Genomic DNA, 6,000 nt, shown 5'->3' with positions numbered 1-6,000 from the left:
ACCATCATGTGATTTAGATGGACTACTTGTAAAGGTGCACCATCATCATGTGATTTAGAGGGACTACTTGTAAAGGTGCACCATCATCATGTGATTTAGATGGACTACTTGTAAAGGTGCACCATCATCATGTGATTTAGATGGACTACTTGTAAAGGTGCACCACCATCATGTGATTTAGATGGACTACTTGTAAAGGTGCACCACCATCATGTGATTTAGAGGGACTACTTGTAAAGGTGCATCATCATGTGATTTAGATGGACTACTTGTAAAGGTGCACCATCATGTGATTTAGATGGACTACTTGTAAAGGTGCACCATCATCATGTGATTTAGAGGGACTACTTGTAAAGGTGCACCATCATGTGATTTAGAGGGACTACTTGTAAAGGTGCACCATCATCATGTGATTTAGAGGGACTACTTGTAAAGGTGCACCATCATCATGTGATTTAGATGGACTACTTGTAAAGGTGCACCACCATCATGTGATTTAGATGGACTACTTGTAAAGGTGCACCATCATCATGTGATTTAGAGGGACTACTTGTAAAGGTGCACCATCATCATGTGATTTAGATGGACTACTTGTAAAGGTGCACCATCATCATGTGATTTAGATGGACTACTTGTAAAGGTGCACCACCATCATGTGATTTAGATGGACTACTTGTAAAGGTGCACCACCATCATGTGATTTAGAGGGACTACTTGTAAAGGTGCATCATCATGTGATTTAGATGGACTACTTGTAAAGGTGCACCATCATGTGATTTAGATGGACTACTTGTAAAGGTGCACCATCATCACGTGATTTAGTTGATCCTTTTCTTGCCAGTAGTTTCTAATTCAATTCTTGTCACCAACTGTAGAGTTGAATTTGTTTCAGACAGTCTATAGACTGTAGTATTCACCACTCCACCATTTTAGGCCATATGTATCTGACGGAGAACCGTGATTCATTAACCTCACAAGTAGCCTAGTAATTCATAAACACCTGACCCATTTAATCAAGAACAAGTGGTGTTTCAGATCCTCTTTATTTTGCAGTTACGCTACGAACTTATCAGATCTCACAGCGCCTGGAGAAGTATTTATCATGTCAGGAAACCCATTCATGTGACATAGAAATCTTGGTAACGCTTCATTTTAAAGGGGTCCATATTATAGTATAATTATATATGTGATTACACTAACAAGTATTGTCATTAATTGTAATAATTCATAGTTACACTGTAATAACAACATGCAACTGGTTGTAATTGCAGTCTTGTATGTACAGGGATGTAACAATGAATGCCTCTTACAGGGGCTGTTATGGTGACCATATTACAGCCACAACGGCAGTCACGAGTCAGGATGGCAGTCAAACTCCATGTGACCGATTAGTCATGGTAATTAGGCTTCTCTAAGCTCTGATGCTGCTGATGGTCATTAGTAGCCTACCAAACTTGATAACGGCCTGGTACTCAGCACTCTATTGTCCCTCTGATCACTCTGACATCAATGCAAATGTTATAAAAAAATCTAAGAAAAAAACATTTGATGAGAGCCCAAGAGCTCATGTTGCTCAACATTTCTAAAGGCTATGAAATTGCATGAGAAAACAGTGATGTTAAAAAGAGGAGGATCCCATCAGTTTTCTATAGGCTAGGCTTACTATATTTATTTCTCAACTTGCCTAATATTAAGTGTAACAGTATAGCTTTCGTCCCTCTCCTCGCCCCAACCTGGGCTTGAACCAGGGACCCTCTGCACACATCAACACCCTCGAAGCATCACCCTCGAAGCTCGTTACCCATCGCTCCAGAAAAGCCGCGGCCCTTGCAGAGCAAGGGTAACAACTACTTCAAGGTCTCAAAGTGAGTGACGTTACCGATTGAAACGCTATTAACTCGCACCACCGCGCAAACTAGCTAGCCATTTCACATCGGTTACATAAGTTGGGAAAAAGCGTCCTCCATTCGCTATTTCAGTGCATAGACGACATGTATTGTTTTCCCCTGTTTGAGACAGTTTTCAGCTGTGCTAACATAATTGCAAAAGGGTTTTCTAATGATCAATTAGCCTTTTAAAATGATAAACTTGGATTAGGTAACACACCGTGCCATTGGAACACAGGAGTGATGGTTTCTGATAATGGGCCTCTGTACGCCTGTGTAGATATTCCATTAAACATCAGGCGTTTCCAGCTACAACAGTCATTCACAACATTAACAATGTCTACACTGTATTTCTGATCAATTCGATGTTATTTTAATGCACAAAAAAAGGTGCTTTTCTTAAAAATGTAAAATAAATGTCTGAGTGACCCCAAACTTTTGAACGGTAGTGTGTGTATGTAATTATGCATATATATATACATACAGTACATACATACGTGTGTGTATGTATGTATATATATACATATACATTGCATTCGGAAAGTATTCAGACACCTTTTGAATTTTTCCACAATGGATTGAATCTTGTTTTTTTTCATCAATCTACACACATTACCCATAATGCTTTTGGTGTATATTCTTATGTATAGTCATGCGCTAAAAACAGATATGCTACATTATCATTGGTCAATAAGTCACGGCCAAAACCACAACCACTGGTCAGAGCATATGGATTAAATTCACGCTTTCCTTTGGAAGCCAATAAAGAATGCATGTTCAGTTTGATTTAGCATCCTTAATCTAGAGTGTGAAAAACATACAGTACAGTGAACACAACCCACATGCTCCTGCAGCACAATTTAAAGGGATAGTTCATCCAAATTACAAACTGACACATTGGTTTCCTTACCTTGTAGTGTAACAGACTAGATTTAAAGGGATAGTTCGTCCAAATTCACAGGCATTCCTGTTATCACACCTTTAATCCACTGCTTCCCTGCTTGATCATTCCGGCTGCTCCACACCACCTTCCACTTCTCTATTTGCTTCACTCCGAGAGCTTTTTCAATCTGCGCCATGTTCGGAGGTAGAAAGTGCCGAGGAAGGGCAAGATAAGACGTGAGGGGAGCACGGAGGTGAGGAGGAGCATGGAGGTGAGGAGGAGCATGGAGGTGAGGAGGAGCATGGAGGTGAGGAGGAGCATAAAGTGGTTCTGATGTTTAGGGAGGATGGGGGAGTAGGGGGCGATGAGTCTGATAAGGTTGACGGCTGTGATAAAAAAAAGTTGATGGGGGAAGTCGTCAAGCAACTAAGCAACAAGGAGTGGAGTTAGGGTAGATAGCGCAATCTACACTTCAAGGACCAGATACTGCCAAATAAAGTAACCATAGGATATATGAGTTATTATGTGAGGGCTTATGTACCGAAGCCTTTAAGATGTTATAAATGCCAGAGGTTGAGGCATGTGGCAACAGCCTGTAAAGAGAAAAATAGATGTGCCAGGCGTGGAGAGGAGCATGAGTATGGGAAATGTGGGGATGGTGTAAACCCAAAGTGCCCCCCAGCTGTGGGGGTGCTCATCGTGTGACATAAAGTGGGTGTGAGGCTATGAAGAAGGCAGTGGTACAACAAGTGAGAGTGGAGTGAAGGGTGTCTTATACGGAAGCAGTGAGGATGGTCCAGGTCCAGAGAGATACAGGTTCAAGAGAGAGATGGGTAGGAGCATCTAGACCGGGGATTATGGGGCAGGTGGGTGGCGATATGGTATACGTAGATAAGAGAAAGCTAGTGACGTTCATAGCAGGAGTTATCAACAGCACTGCTGAAGTAAAGTCTGAAACGGAGAAGATTAAGCTAATAGTGAAAGCTGTTGGGAGACATCTGAGTATGACAGGGTTGACATGGGAAGAGGTGGGAGATGACCTCAATCAGCGGAGGGTGGAGCCATGTATTACTGGATCTTAGTTATGGTGGTAATACAACAATGGAATGCTCCAAGCCTGTTGGCCAATGGGCAGGAGTTCAAGCAGTTCATTGTGGATATGCCAGCTAAGGCTGATGTGATCTGTGTGCAGGAAACATGACTCAAACCGAATGTGGAGTTTATAATACAGGGATATGTAGGGGTTCGTAGGGACAGAGATGTAGTGGGAGGGAGGGACAGAGATGTAGTGGTTCGTAGGGACAGATATGTAGGGGTTCGTAGGGACAGAGATGTAGTGGGAGGGAGGACAGAGATGTAGTGGTTCGTAGGGACAGATATGTAGTGGTTCGTAGGGACAGATATGTAGTGGGAGGGAGGGACAGAGATGTAGTGGTTCGTAGGGACAGATATGTAGTGGGAGGGAGGGACAGAGATGTAGTGGTTCGTAGGGACAGATATGTAGTGGTTCGTAGGGACAGATATGTAGTGGTTCGTAGGGACAGATATGTAGTGGTTCGTAGGGACAGATATGTAGTGGGAGAGGGGGGATGTGCCACCTTCATGAAGCAAGGACTTCCCTACAGGATGCTAGGCAGAGGTATTGAACAGAAATATGTGGTGGTGGAGGTGTGGTTGAGAGGAGGGATGATAGTGGTAGTGAACTACTAGAATCTGTGTCAGGTATTGGACCTAGAAGTGCTGGAGAGGGTGGAGGGCCAGGATAGAAGTACGGTCATGTGGTGTGGGGATTTTAATGCCCACCACAACAAGCTCTGGGGGGGGATGAAAATGGACAAGTGATGGAATATCTGAATGGAAAGGAAAGATCTGAAGTGCCTGACTGATGGCTGAGGGACCAGGATGGATGCAGCCAGAGGGAAAGAGTCTGCCTTGCAATACCTAAGAGTTCAGGGAGGAGGAAGAGGAAAGCAGTCCCGTGGTGGACGGAGGAGTGTGGGGTAGCTACTGAGGCGATACCTAAGAGTTCAGGGAGGAGGAGGAGGAGGAAAGCAGTCCCGTGGTGGACGGAGGAGTGTGGGGCAGCTACTGAGACTATACCTAAGAGTATGAGAAACTAAGATAACTATCCATCAGTCTGATTCAGTATAAACAGGCCCAGGCCCTGGTGAGGAGAACTATCCATCAGTCTGATTCAGTATAAACAGGCCCAGGCCCTGGTGAGGAGAACTATCTGTCAGTCTGATTCAATATAAACAGGCCCTAGCGAGGAGAACTATCCATCAGTCTGATTCAGTATAAACAGGCCCAGGCCCTGGTGAGGAGAACTATCCATCAGTCTGATTCAGTATAAACAGGCCCAGGCCCTGGTGAGGAGAACTATCTGTCAGTCTGATTCAATATAAACAGGCCCTAGTGAGGAGAACTATCCATCAGTCTGATTCAGTATCAGCAGGCCCAGGCCCTGGTGAGGAGAACTATCCATCAGTCTGATTCAATATAAACAGGCCCTAGTGAGGAGAACTATCCATCAGTCTGATTCAGTATAAACAGGCCCTAGTGAGGAGAACTATCCATCAGTCTGATTCAGTATAAACAGGCCCAGGCCCTGGTGAGGAGAACTATCCATCAGTCTGATTCAGTATAAACAGGCCCAGGCCCTGGTGAGGAGAACTATCCATCAGTCTGATTCAGTATCAGCAGGCCCAGGCCCTGGTGAGGAGAACTATCCATCAGTCTGATTCAGTATCAGCAGGCCCAGGCCCTGGTGAGGAGAACTATCCATCAGTCTGATTCAGTATAAACAGGCCCTAGTGAGGAGAACTATCCATCAGTCTGATTCAGTATAAGCAGGCCCAGGCCCTGGTGAGGAGAACTATCCATCAGTCTGATTCAGTATAAACAGGCCCTAGTGAGGAGAACTATCCATCAGTCTGATTCAGTATAAACAGGCCCTGGCCCTGGTGAGGAGAACTATCCATCAGTCTGATTCAGTATAAACAGGCCCTAGTGAGGAGAACTATCCATCAGTCTGATTCAGTATAAACAGGCCCAGGCCCTGGTGAGGAGAACTCTCCATCAGTCTGATTCAGTATAAACAGGCCCAGGCCCTGGTGAGGAGAACTCTCCATCAGTCTGATTCAGTATAAACAGGCCCTGGTGAGGAGAACTATCCATCAGTCTGATTCAGTATAAACAGGCCCTGGCCCTGGTGAGGAGAACTATCCATCA

Source organism: Oncorhynchus clarkii, chromosome 19, assembly GCF_045791955.1.
Source record: "Oncorhynchus clarkii lewisi isolate Uvic-CL-2024 chromosome 19, UVic_Ocla_1.0, whole genome shotgun sequence".
Lineage (NCBI taxonomy): Eukaryota > Metazoa > Chordata > Actinopteri > Salmoniformes > Salmonidae > Oncorhynchus > Oncorhynchus clarkii.
This window is presented reverse-complemented; position numbering follows the sequence as displayed.